Genomic DNA, 14,376 nt, shown 5'->3' with positions numbered 1-14,376 from the left:
AGCAGACTTCTCAACACAAACCATCAAGGCAAGAAGAGCTTGGAGTGACATATTCCAAGCCCTAAAAGAAAACAGCCTCCAACCCAGATTGTTGTACCCTGCAAAACTATCTCTCAAAATGGATGGAGAAATAAGATACTTTCATGACAAACAGCACCTTAGGAACTTCGAGAATTCCAAACCAGCACTCCAAAGAATTTTACACAATATCCTAGGAACAGACATTGAGGATCACAACCCCAGGAAGCAAAGCAGAATGAACCCATCTGGCATGACAAGAAATTAAATGTAAAGGGGGGGGAACCCAACAAAAAGAAAAAGTCATGGCAATGACAAATCAATACGTTTCAGTTATAACCATCAACGTTAATGGTCTCAATTCACCAATCAAAAGAAATAGACTGGCAGAATGGGCCAAGAAGCAAAATCCAACAATACACTGCATACAAGAAACACACTTAATTCAAAAGGAAACTCATAGACTGAAAGTTAAAGGGTGGAAAACAATACTGCATGTGACAGGAACCCGAAAGAAAGCAGGAGTAGCTATCCTCTTGGCAGATCAAGTAGATTTCAAACCAACACTGATTAAGAGAGAAGAAGAAGGACGCTACATCCTTGTAAAGGGAAGAATCCAAGAGGAAGAGATGACAATCATAAATATCTATGCACCAAACACTAGTGCACCCAACTATATAAAACAAATACTAAAGGACATGAAAAGTCATATATGCACTAATACAATTGTAGTGGGGGACCTCAACACCCCACTGTCACAGATAGATCAACTAGACAAAAAATAAGTAATGAAATACTAGAACTCAATCGAACTCTTAAACAAATGAACAGATGTTTATAGAGTGTTCTACCCCACAAAATCAGAATACACATTCTTCTCAGCTACATATGGGTCATTCTCAAAAATAGACCACATACTCACACATAGAACATGTTTAAGTAAGTGCAAAGGAATTGAAGTTATCCCCTGTATATCATCAGACCATAGTGCGATGAAATTGGAGATCCATAGCAAAACAAACTCAAAACATTTCATAAACACGTGGAAATTGAACAACACACTTCTGAATAACCAATGGGTCACAGAGGAAATTAAAGAAGAAATCAGACAGTTCCTTCAATTAAATGACAATGACAATACAACATCAGAATCTATGAGGCACAATGAAAGCAATCTTATGAGGGAAATTCATAGCAGTGAATACGCATATTAGGAAAACAGAACGAGCCCGATTAAACAACCTGATGCTGAACCTCAAGCTTCTAGAAAAAGAAGAGCAGGACAACCCCAAAGCTCATACAAGGGAGGAAATTATAAAGATCAGAGGAGAAATCAATGCAATGGAGACTAAGAGAACGATACAAAAAAATCAATGAAGCCAAGAGTTGGTTCTTTGAAAGAACAAAATCGACAAACCTTTAGCCAACCTTGTCAGAAAAAGGAAAGAAAAGGGCCAAATCCATGCAATTAGGAATGAAAAGGGTGAAATTACAACAGAACCAGCAGAAATCCAGAGGTTCACCAAGACCTATTTCCAGACCCTATACACCAATAAGATGGACAACACAGAAGAAATGGACAGATCCCTAGATACATATGAATTACCAAAGTTGAACGAAGAAGACCTAAAAATTCTGAACAACCCAATATCAACCAATGAAATTGAAAATGCAATTAAAAACTTATCAACTAAGAAAAGCCTGGGCCCTGATGGCTTCACTGCTGAATTCTACAAGACATTTAGAGAGGAACTGCTGCCACTACTGTTTAAACTCTTCAAAGAAATTGAAAGGGAAGCAATACTCCCAAATTCATTCCTGGAAGCAAGCATCACCTTGATCCCCAAAGCAGAGAAAGACCCAACTGAAAAAGAGAACTATAGGCCAATCTCACTAATGAACATAGATGCAAAAATCCTTACTAAGATAATGGCAAACAGAATGCAGAAGATCATCAAGAAGATCATACACCCTGATCAAGTGGGATTCATCCCAGGGATGCAGGGATGGTTCAATATATGAAAATCAATTAATGTAATACACTATATCAATAGAGCCAAGGTCAAAAACCATATGATTATCTCCATAGACACAGAAAAAGCATTTGACAAAATCCAACATGCATTTATGATAAAAACCCTACAAAAAATTGGAATAGATGGTCTCTACTTCAAACTGATAGAAGCCATCTATAAAAAACCAAGAGCCAATATCATACTAAATGGTCAAAAACTGAAATCCTTCACACTAAAATCAGGAACAAGACAAGGATGTCCACTATCACCACTCTTGTTCAATATAGTTCTAGAAACATTAGCCACGGCAATTAGACAAGAGAAAGAAATAAAAGGAATAAAGATAGGTAATGAAGAAGTCAAATTGTCATTATTTGCAGATGACATGATACTCTATATAGAAGACCCCAAGAACTCCACCAACTCCACTTCTAGACTTAATAACCAAATTCAGTCAAGTAGCTGGTTACAAGGTCAACACACAAAAATCAATAGCTTTCCTCTACACCAATGACAGACTCACTGAGAGAGAAATAGGGCAAACAATTCCTTTCACAATAGCATCCAAAAAACTGAAATACCTAGGAATCATCCTAACGAAAGAAATCAAAGACCTCTTCTCTGAAAACTATGGCACTCTGAAAAGAGAGATTGAAGATGATATCAGAAAATGGGCAGACATCCCCTGCTCCTGGGTAGGAAGGATTAATATAGTGAAAATGGCCATACTTCCAAAACTGCTATATAGATTTAATGCAATTCCAATTGAGATCCCAGCAGCATACTTCATAGACCTCAAGAAAACAATCCAAAAATTCATTTGGTGCAAGAAGAGACCCAGAATAGCAAAAGCAATTCTAGGTAACAGAGACATGGCAGGGGGTATCACAATCCCCAACTTGAAACTATACTACAAAGCTACTGTGATAAAAACAGCATGGTACTGGCAAAGAAACAGACCTGAGGACCAGTGGAACAGATTAGAAGATGCAAGAACAACTCCAGACACACTCAGCCACCTCATCTTTGACAAAGGAGCCAAACACCCTCACTGGGGGAAAGAGAGCCTCTGTAATAAATGGTGCTGGAAAAATTGGGCTTCAACTTGGCAAAGATTAAAACTAGACCTGTATCTCTCACCATGCACTAAACTAAAATCAAAATGGATTAAAGATCTAAATATTAAAACAGAAATGCTGAAACGGTTGGAACAGAGGTTAGGTAGAACTCTTGAGGACACTGGTGTAGGAAGAGTTTATGAACAAAACCTCAGTTGCCCGTGAACTAGCACAAACAATCAACAAATGGGATCTCTTCTTATTAAAAAGCTTCTGCACAGCAAGAGAAGCCACCAGCAGTGTGAAGAGACAACCCACAATGTGGGAAAAAATCTTCACCTGCTCTTCCTCAGACAAAGGTCTACTATCTCGAATCTATAAAGAACTTAAAAAGATCAGACCTCCCAAATTTAAAGACCCAACCCAAAAATGGTCATCTGAAATGAACAGACATTTCTCAGACAAAGAAGTAGAAATAGCAAATAAATACAGGAAAAAAATGTTCAACATCACTGGTCATTCGAGAGATGCAAATAAAAACAATGCTGAGATTCCACTTCACTCCAGAAAGAATGACTGCTATCATGAAATCAACCAATAACAAATGCTGGTGGGGCTGTGGGGAAAGAGGAACCCTGCTCCACTGCTGGTGGGAGTGTAGACTGGTGCAAGCACTGTGGAAATCAGTATGGAGATACCTCAAAGAACTAGGACTGGAAGTCCCATTTGACCCCACTATTCCACTGCTGGGGATCTTCCCCAAAGAATTAGAAGAATCATACCACAGTGATATATGTGCACCCATGTTCATAGCAGTGCAGTTTGTAATACCTAAAACTTGGAAACAGCCCAAATGCCCATCAAGTGGAGACTGGATAGAGAAAATGTGGTTTTTTAATAAAATGGAGTACTACTCAGCCATTAAAAAATGAGAAATTAGAGACATTTATAGCTAAGTGGATGCACATTGAGGCAATACTCTTAAGTGAAATAAACAGAACACACATGTGTACATACCGAATAGTTTCTCTGGTGTGAGAAACTGAAAGTGCAAATAAGGACTAAATATATAATAGGTCATGTGAAATAGGAAGAAAAGGGGCAAAGGGGAAGGAAGTGGGAGGGCTAGGGGAAAGGATAGAAGGGAATGGGATTAATATGAGAAAATGGAAAAATAGGAACAAAATCTTTGTAAATAGGGAGGAATGGAGGGGTTGAAGGGAGGGCTGGGCAAGGGTGAAAAATAAGAACCAAGAGAGACTATGTAAAGGTGCAAATTTCCAATGATGAATGTCATTCTATTGTATACCTAATATGTACCAATGATTAGAATGAATAATCGATAATGTAAAATAGGAAGAAAAGGTCCAAAGGGGTAGGTGTAGTGGGAGGGGCAGGGGAAAGGAAAGAAGGGAAAGGAAAAAATGATGAGAAATGGAAAAAATGGAAATAAAGTCTTCGTAAATAGGGAAGGGTGGAGGGGGTGAAGGGAGGGCTAGGAATGGGGAAAAAATAAGAACCAAGATGCATCATGTAAAGGTGCAATTCCCAATGAGAAATGTAATTGTGCTGTATACCTACAATGTACCAATAAAAGAATTTAATACAAAAAAAATGTTAATAGAGATTAAGAGTCACCAAAGAGCCAGGCTTAGTCACATACATGCTTATAGTTCTAGCAATCAGTAGGCTGAGACGAGAATTGAGTCCAGAAGTTCAAGATCAGCATGGGTAACATAGGGAGACCTTGGGAAAAAAAGAGTCACAGAAGATTGAAGCATTCTAACACAAGTCTGAGGAAAGTTTTAGGAAGAGAATAGAAGGGGTGGTGCAGGAGAGCATTTAAAAAGGTAAGCTAGGTGTAGTGTCACACACCTGTAATCCTAGCTCTTGGGGGGCTAAGGCAAGAAGATTGCTGCCTATAAGGTCAGCCTGGACTACAAGGCGAGACCCTGTATCAAAGAACCACCAAAATAAATAAATAAAATAAATAAATTTATTTATTAAAGGTGATGGCTGAAATTATTATTTCTTGGGTTTTTTTTTTTTGAGACAGGGTCAGGCTGGCTTCCATCTTGAAATGTATCCCAGACTGGCCTCAAACTCATGATCCTCCTGCTTTAGTCTCTCGAGCACTATAATAAGCTACCACCAAACAAACAAACAAACAAAAAAACAACAGAGGCTTGAACCTAGGGCCTTCACACTGAGCCATACCCTTTTAAAAACTCATAAATTTGCTAAATTGCCCAGGCTGGGCTCAAACTTTCACTCCTTCTGCTTCCATCCCCAGCACTGAAAAACACACACATCCTTAAAAAGAAAGGTCAACTGAGAGAGAAGGGTGGTACTCTACATTGAATTGTGTCCTCCCCCAGATTCCTATGTTGAAGTCCTAGTCCCAAAATGTGATGGTAGTTACAGACAGGGCCTTAGAGAGGTAATCAGATTTAGAGGCCATGAGGTGGACAATAACCTTAGAAGAGGACACATCACAAGAGTTTGCTTTCTTTCCACCATGTGAAGACTCAGCAAGAAGGCAGCTGTCTGCGACCCAGAAACAGTGCTCATCAGAACCCAACCATGTAGGCATCTTCTCCTCTTTGGATTTCCACCTTCAAAACAACGAAAAAGTAAATTTCTGTTTTAAATGCCACCCAGTCTAATACAGTTGGAATTACAGAAACAATCTGTAGTTGAAAATGAAAGTAGGGCCTTAATTTTAGGGAAATTGAAAATGAAAGTAGAAAATAAAGTAGGGCCTTAAGTTTAGGGAATCAATGACTACACCACAAAAATTATTTAAAATTATACTTGTACACAATTATGAAGGCTGTGTGCACATTGAGGGCGTGACAGTCAATATAGCTGAATTATAATGTTCTCGGTCTCATTCAAGAGGATAACAGAGGTAATAAAACAAGCTAAAATGAAGATGCCACATCTGAGGCACTTTCTAAGCACTTTTCTTGCCCAAGTTGTCCATATTCTCACAACAACCCTGAGACTGGTGTTGCAGTCAGGGTCTGCAAGGGAATAATTTAATACAGTACACATAATTTATAGTATTATTTTATAATATTCACTCAAAAAAGTCAAATCCAGAGTACAAGAGATCTGTCCACACACTAGAGACCCAAAGAATCCAACTGAAGGCCTAGAGCCCAAGGCAAAGTCCTCCAGTTCAGCCAGAGGCCTAGAGCCCAAGGACAAGTTCTGGAGGATCTGCACAGGGAAGGCCCAAAGGCCAGTGGTGGAAGCTTAGAGAGCCTGTGGGGTGAAAAATTTGTGCCATTAGGCTGAGGGATCTATATTGGAGCCAGGAAGGGAAGCTAAAGGGGAAGATCAGAGCTCCTCTGATGAGAACAGCAGCCATTCCCAGTGACAGCGAGGACCCAAGCTCCTCCTCTGATGAGAACAGCCAAGTTCACATCAGGAAAGCCAGCCTCGGCAAGCTTCTCTAAGAAAATCAACAGCCCAAGATCTCCTCCAGTTCTCTTTTTATGCCACTGGCAACAATGCTCAGGTGGGTCTTTCATGCCCAGAACCACCCTGATTCAGTTCAGCTGGGCATTCCAAGTTGACCATTAGTTAATCCACCACAACTGACAATATTAACCTTATTTCACAGAGACTTTGGTTATGACAAAGTAGCTTGTATCAGACCAATGCTTGACCCTTTCATATAAAACCACTATGTTAGACTAAATATATAAAACAAGTCTTTTTTTTTGGTACCGGGGATTGAACTCGGGTCCTTGTCCTTGCGCTGTAGGCAGCAGAACCACTGAGCTAAATCCCTGGCCCAGATAACAAAAATTTAAAGAACAAAATACATCAATATTTGTGGGATGGAGCTAAAGAAATGCTTAGGTGGCAATTTACAGTCCTAAATGCAATTTTAGGGAAGAAAAAGACTGTAAATCGCAATGTAAGATTTGATCTCAAGTAGCTAGAAAAGTATAGTAAGTTAAGTACATAAAACTAAACAAAAATCCTAAGGAAAAAAAAGTAGAAGAAAATCCCAAGAGCAGAAATCAACAAAACAGAGTACCACTGAGGAAAATCCAAGCAAAAAGTTGGGCCTGTAAGAAAACTGAAACTGATAAACCTCTATCACAGAAAAAAAGAGAAGAAACACATACACCAACATTATCAGGAATGTAAAAGATATCACTACAAATTCTACAAGAAGATAAGATAGTATTACTAATAACTGTGTATAAATTAGTTTGGAATTTTGGATGAAATAGATAAAACCCTTGAGGAACAACTTACCATAACCAAGCAAAAAGAAATTTTAAAATATGAACAGTTCTGTAACAAATAAAGAAATAAGATCAGTATTTAATAACATTCCCACAAAGAATATATGCAAGCCCAGAAAATTTCTCGTGAAGTCTTAGGCATGAGGAAAAAAGTACTAGTATTAACAAAAATTCTTTCAGAGAATATAAAACATATTATTTCCCAAATCATTTTATGAGGCCAGTATAACTTTGCTATTAAAACCTGATAAGAACCCAAGAAAGACAAATATTTCTCACATAGCCAAATCAAGGTATGGAATAAAAGAGAAAAAACAGCTAAATCACTTATGTAGATTGAAAAAAAATCAGCATTAAAATTCAGCATCTGTTCATGATGAAAAACTCTCAGTCATTACTACGAGACAGGTACTTACCTAACGCCTAACTGAACAATGAATAGCTTGCTTTCTGAGACTGAGGAGTTACCACAGTTTCTTTTTTTTTTTTGGTACTGGGGATTGAACTCAGGACCTTGCACACCACTGAGCTAAATCCCCGGCCCAACCACAGTTTCTTTTTAACACTGTCGGGGAGGCTCCAGCAAGTGGGGTAAGGCAATAAAAAGAAATAAAATACTGGGTTGAAAGGAAAATAAAAGTGTCGTTATTTAAGGAGATAAGATTATGGCCCTGAAAAGACAGATTTTAAAAAGCAGAATAAAGAGCTCGGAAAAAATACCCACCTACTTTCAGTCACCCACATCAAAACAAAGGTGCCACAGCAGTCCAGCAGGGAGAAAGACAGGTCTCTTTAAATGTTGCTGGGTCAACTGGACATCTGGGGGTGGGGTGGGGTTGGTCCACTCCTCAGAGCACACAAGAAAGTCAATTCCAGGTGAATTACCAGTGAAAAATAAAACAATAAAGTCCTTGAATATTTATACTCAACTGTCCCCACAGACACAACTGTACATATTTGCACATGTAACTGTATAGAGATACTGTGATGCAAAAATTAATGAATGGAGCTGAGTTCTCTGTATATAAGGCCAGCATGCAAAATGAGTTGTATACTACGAAAAAAGAGAAAATGACATTAAAAAGGATATTATCTAGAGAAGCATCAAAACCCATCAAATACTAGGGCCGGGGATTTAGCTCAGGGGTTTCACTGCCTGCTGCGCAAGCACAAGGACCCGAGTTCGATCTCCGGTACCAAAAACAAAACAAAACAAAAAAACCCCATCAAATACCAAGGAATAAACACAACAGCAGATGTAAAAGACCTCGTAAAAGACCTCTACACAGAAAACTGCAAAACATTCACTATTGAGAGAAATTAAAGATTAAATAAATGTGCAGACATCCCACATTCATGGGATGGAACACTCATTTTTTTTTTTTTTTTGGTACCGGGGATCGAACTCAGATCCTTGCGCTTGTGAAGCAGGCGGCGGAACCACTGAGCTAAATCCCCAGCCCTCACTTCTGTTAAAGATAGCCATTCTCTCCAAACTGATTTAATACAACCCTGACCAGATTTTAGAAGTGCATGTATATAGATGACTTTAGAATTCACAGGAAAATTCAAAGTATTTCAGAAAGAAAAATAAGAGGATTTACACTATCAGATATTGCCTCATAATAAAGTTATAGTATTTAAGATAGCTGCATTAGACAAATCAGAGAAAAATATACCAATGGAACAGAGTCCAGAAAATGATTTGTTCATATGTATCTGATTTATGATAAAAGTGTCACTGTGGAACACTGGAAAAAGCATGATCTTTTTACTAGATGATGCTGTACTGGGAAGCCATATTTGGCATGCAAGAGTAAGAACACCTTTCTCACGCCTTACACAAAAACAATCTTAGATGTACTACTGATTTCAGTTGAAAGGCAAAATAATGAGTTTCTAGAAGATAATAAAGTATGTTCACAATGCTGGGGGTAAAAAAAATTCCTAAACAGAACATAAACAGTACTACTCATAAAAGAAAATAGTGAAATATTATACATTAAAATTTAGAGTCTCTATCCTGAAAAAGTTAAGTGAAAAGGTTAGTCACTGGGAGAAATATTAACTCATAAAAACTCAGACAACTCAAAGACATGAGGCAAAATATTTGAGCTTGTTATGGCTTGTGGAAAACTCAAAAGACCAATAAACAAATGAAAAATGTCTAAGATTATGAGACACCAGAGAAACCAAAACCCACAAAGAAATTTTGGAAGATGGCAACAATGGCAGCAGCATAGTCTTCGAATCTTTCCATTTTCACATAAAAGCAGGAAAAATTCTGTGGACAATAGCTATAGAACAAAACAAAAAACTAGGTAAGGAACTCCACACACTTCAAAATATAAGCAGGTGAAGACCAACAACCAAGAGCTACAAGATCTCAGAAGGATCAGTGTGTGTGCCTCTGAAAGCACAGGGTTCCTTCCCTTTAGAGCTGAGAATAAGATACACCAGCAAGCATTTACTGGGAAGAACGCAGGCCAATTTGAGAGAGCAGCAGGTATCAGGAAGGGGCTCTGCCCCATTCAACGGCAGTTTAATTCAAAATCTCAAGGTGTCATCTGTAAGATCTGAAAGAGGTATGATGACCCAAGACCCATAAAATTTTTACAGCTGATCAGCCAGTGCTTGCCTGCAGGTCAGGACCCTACAGTGAGAAGAAAATGCTGAGAATAAAATTAAATAAGAACACAGACAAAGAGAGGCATGTCCAAGTAATGGGGAGAACAGAGCCAAGAAATTCATAAAGTAAGCTGCTATATTTATTTCCTCTTTAAAAAAATATATATATATATATATATACATATATATATATTTTTTTGTACCGGGGATTGAACTCGGGACCTTGCACTTGCGAGGCAGGCACCAGAACCACTGAGCTAAATCTCCAGCCCAAAGCTGCTATATTTTTGAACACTGTATGAGGCAGAAGCCCTATGAAGTTAGAAAACACTCTCCCAAACTATACCTTCTTCTACAATGTCAAGAAAAGTGACTTCTAAAAAAAAAAAAAAAGTGATTTCTTTAAAAATGAGCAAACTGATGTCAAGTCTCATGTAAAGTTGTGAGAAAAACAAGAAGGAGAAAAACTATTCCTAAAAACAATGAAAACATGCCTAAAAGATATAGCACAACTCAAAATTTTGAGTTCCTATATAAAAACAAACTGAGGCCTTGCCTAGCATGGGCAGGTCCTCAGTTCCATCACCAAAACTACCAAAAAAAAAAAAAAAAGAATTACATTGAAAGACACTAAGAAAATAATGACATGAAATAGCATGAACTATAGAAAAAATTGGAAATTGGGGTGACAGAACTCAGGAAATAGAAATTTTTAAAAAATTTTAGAAGTGAAGGCTAAAATAGAAGAAACACAAGAATGTATCAATACAACATAGGCTACTTCAGGAAAACCAGAAGGTGAAAAGAGGGAAAATTTTTTTAAAAAGATAAAAAATATTAAAGACAGAATATCCAATATAATAGACAATTGGAGTTCTTGAAGAATAAATTTAAAGGGCAAAAAGTATTACAAGTTATACTTTGGAACCAGGTGTGGTGGTATATACCTGTAATCTCAACAACTCAGGAGGCTGAGGCAGGAGGACCCCCAAGTATCAGATGCCAGCCTAGGAAATTTACCGAGATTGTATCAAAAGTTGGGGGAGGGGGTGCGGTGGCTATGTACATAGTTCAGTGCAAAGACCCTGGATTTAACCCCAATACTGGCCCCCAAAAAGAATAAAAATAAAGCTTATACTTCAGCAAAAAATTTTTTGTAAGATTTTAAGCTACACTTCAAAAGAGCACAGTACATATCTAAGAAAATCAACCCAGAACAACAAACACCAAGACATACTCTAGTAAAATTACTAGACTTTAGATATGTAGGCATAGGATTTAAAAATGAAAGAAAATTAGATTACCACTTTGATGACGCTTTATGCCATAATTAAGATATTTAAGATACCTTTTTAAAGAAGCCATTTAACATCTACCATAGCAAAACTGTTTTTTTGTTTTGTTTTATTTTTGTTTTTTTTCCCAGCACCGGGGATTGAACTCAGGATCTTGAGCTTGCCAGGCAGGCGCAGCACTGCTGAGCAATATCCCTGGCCCATGGCAAAACTGTTTTTAAGAAAAAGGGGCACAAATTTAACAACATAAGATCTTTGGGAATATCTTTTTTTTTTGGTACTGGGGATCAAACTCGGGACCTTGCGTTTGCGAGGCAGGTGGCAGCACCACTGAGTTAAATCCCCGGCCTGGAAATATCATTTTTACAAGCCTTTCCTGAAGAATCCATAAAAAAATAAGCTTTGGGCAATCAAAATGACTAGAGAGGTAGACATAATAACAGGTATAAACATTAAATATACAATTACTTTAAGAACTAAGGTCAAATGCGGGTTAAATATGCTGACAAGATAGATAAGGCTACAATTACAAAAATTATGGGAGAGAAGTATATGCAAAATATTTTGATTGTTTAATTACATTAGTTGTAAAAATACTCATTCTGTTACTTTTTTTTTTGGTACCGGGGATTGAACTCGGGTCTTTGTGCTTGTGCAGCAAGCGGCGAAACCACTGAGCTAAATCCCCGGCCCAATTCTGTTACTTTCATGTACTGTACGTGATGGGTCAAAACAATGAACAGGGGCCAGGGATTTAGCTCAGTGGCATGGCACCTGCCTTGCAAATGCAAGGTCCTGAGTTCGATCCCTGGTACCAAAAGAACAAAAACAAAAAACCCCCAACAAATGAACAGTTATAGTATAATCTATAATCCCAGTATCCTTGGGAATCAAGATTGTGTTGAAAAAGAGAACTACACTTCATAGTTGTTAAAACTAGGGCTATAATATAGAATTATAAGCATTACTATTAATTCTTAAATTACTTTAGTTCCGTCCAAAGAGAAATAGCTTGAAAGTATAGGTGAAGTTATCTACTTGTAGTAATGAATATCCAGTCTCTAGATTATAAATCATGAAATATTTTCCACCAAAAAAAACCCCTCAGGATCTAGTTGTGGTGTTGCACACCTATAATCCAAGCAATCTGAGAGGCTGAGGCAGGAGGATCATAATTGAAAGCCTAGACTGGGCAACTGAGACTTATTGAGACCTGTCTCAATAAAAAAATTTAAAAAGGGCTTGGGGATATGGCTCAGTGTGAAGCCTCCAGGTTTAACCCTCATGAAGGGGTGGGGGTGGGGGACAGAGCTTTTGGGATGAATGACTAATTCTAGGTCCAGGTCTGAGGCAGGAACTGAACAGAATGAGTTTGGACTATCTTGTATCAGATATCAAAGCAGGTGTCAAAGACTATTTCTCATGACTGGATCAAGTCAGAACTAGAAAAATTCAGGTCACCAGTCACCCAGAGGCCTAAAATAGGACATCTTGACCTTCAAAAAGGGTAATGATTGATATGGCATGAAACTCTCAAGAGCATGTATAAAGTCACCTTCAGCAGTGACCACCTTGAAGGGAATAAGCCTCCACTACACTCTCTTGCCATGATGTACCATGCTGTGACAAGCCCCTAGAGATGGGGCTAATGAAGCATGTACTAAAACTGTGAGCCAGGATAAATTTTCTTCTTTTTATTTTATTTGGTACCAGGGATTGAACTCGGTTCCTTGTGCTTGTGAGGCAGGCGCTGGAACTACTGAGCTAAATCCCTGGCCCTTGTTTTATTTTTTGAGACAGGATCTCGCTACATAGCCCAGGCTGGCCTGGAACTCAGGGTGATCCTCCTGCCTCAGCCTCCTGAGGGCTGGGATTACAGGGGTATGTCCTGGATTTTTTTTCCTTCCTTTTGTTTATATGAGGTATTTTCACAGTGATGGAAAGCTGACTACCACAAAATAGAAAAGGCAAGAACTAAATTGTTCTTTATTGAGTAACGTTTCCAACTTTTGGACTCCATTTTTTTGTTGTTATTGGTGGTGATGGTACTCGGACTTGAACCCAGGGCCTTCACAGTGAGCTGTATCACCAGCCCTTTTTTATTTTGAGATGGTCTTGTTAAGTGACTAAGTTGCCCAGGGTATGCTTGAACTTGGAATCCTCCTGCCTCAGACTCCCAGAGTGCTGAGATTACAGGTATGTTTTAAAATTTACTTTCAGCTACCTAATCAAGAAACAAACACTGAAGCTTTATATATAGCTTCTTGTTACCTCCAGAGGAAAAATGAAGTTTCTTGTAGTAGGAAATTTATTGTAAATAGTTACAATGGTAGTGAAAAGTACCCCCCCCCAATCCATTTGGCAGCATTAGCTTTACTAATAAACTCAGCACCTACAGGGTACTTGTAACAAAACTCCTGTTTTGATGACATTTACCATATACAAAGTGGTTTCTCATATGTCATCTTCAACAAAGCCTCAAAAGGTAGGAATTAGGAACATCCATAATGTCAACTTGCTATGTGGCAGGCACTATGCTAAACCCTTTATATCTATGGAACTCTAAAACAACCATGTATTATTTTCATTTCAAATGAGGGAATGAGGCCTAGGAGATTAAGCAACTTATCCAGAGTCACTGATCCACTATGTGGCAAAACCAGGATTTTAAACCTAGCCAGTCTGATCTGAAGTCCTGGTGAGTGGATTGAGGGTCAGAGAGTTAAATGACCTGATGTAGAGACTTCCTTGCAGGAAGACATAAAAATTCCATCATCACACTGCTTCTCCCTAGTCTGGACCTCTGGTGTGCCACTCTGGAGGAAGTCTAAAGCACCACCTGATACTAAGCTTAACAAGCTTGACGTTCTAACCAAATAAAAATGAGTTCTAGCTCCCTTTGATGTTTACTGTAAAAATGGAAAGATACTAGTTTTGGTAAAAGAAACAAGGAATTTGGCTGTTGAAAGTAGTATTCAAAATACTTTTTAAAAAAACTCAATTTGAAAGAAAAGTACTTGATTAGAAGAGGTCCAAATTTGATAACCCTGGTTCTTTTATATCAGGCTATTTGTAATACTATGATCTTTGAGTG

General features: G+C 38.2%; 1 protein-coding gene across 8 annotated transcripts in view; it reads right to left on the bottom strand.

The window, feature by feature from the left end:
* Positions 1-14,376, bottom strand: part of Rnf216 (ring finger protein 216) — a 163,644-nt gene that overhangs the window by 141,657 nt on the left and 7,611 nt on the right. The window lies entirely within an intron of this gene.

The sequence above is a fragment of the Heterocephalus glaber genome, unplaced genomic scaffold, assembly GCF_053883595.1.
Source record: "Heterocephalus glaber isolate CG9 unplaced genomic scaffold, H.glaber_assembly_v1.0 deba00001610, whole genome shotgun sequence".
Lineage (NCBI taxonomy): Eukaryota > Metazoa > Chordata > Mammalia > Rodentia > Bathyergidae > Heterocephalus > Heterocephalus glaber.
This window is presented reverse-complemented; position numbering and strand designations above follow the sequence as displayed.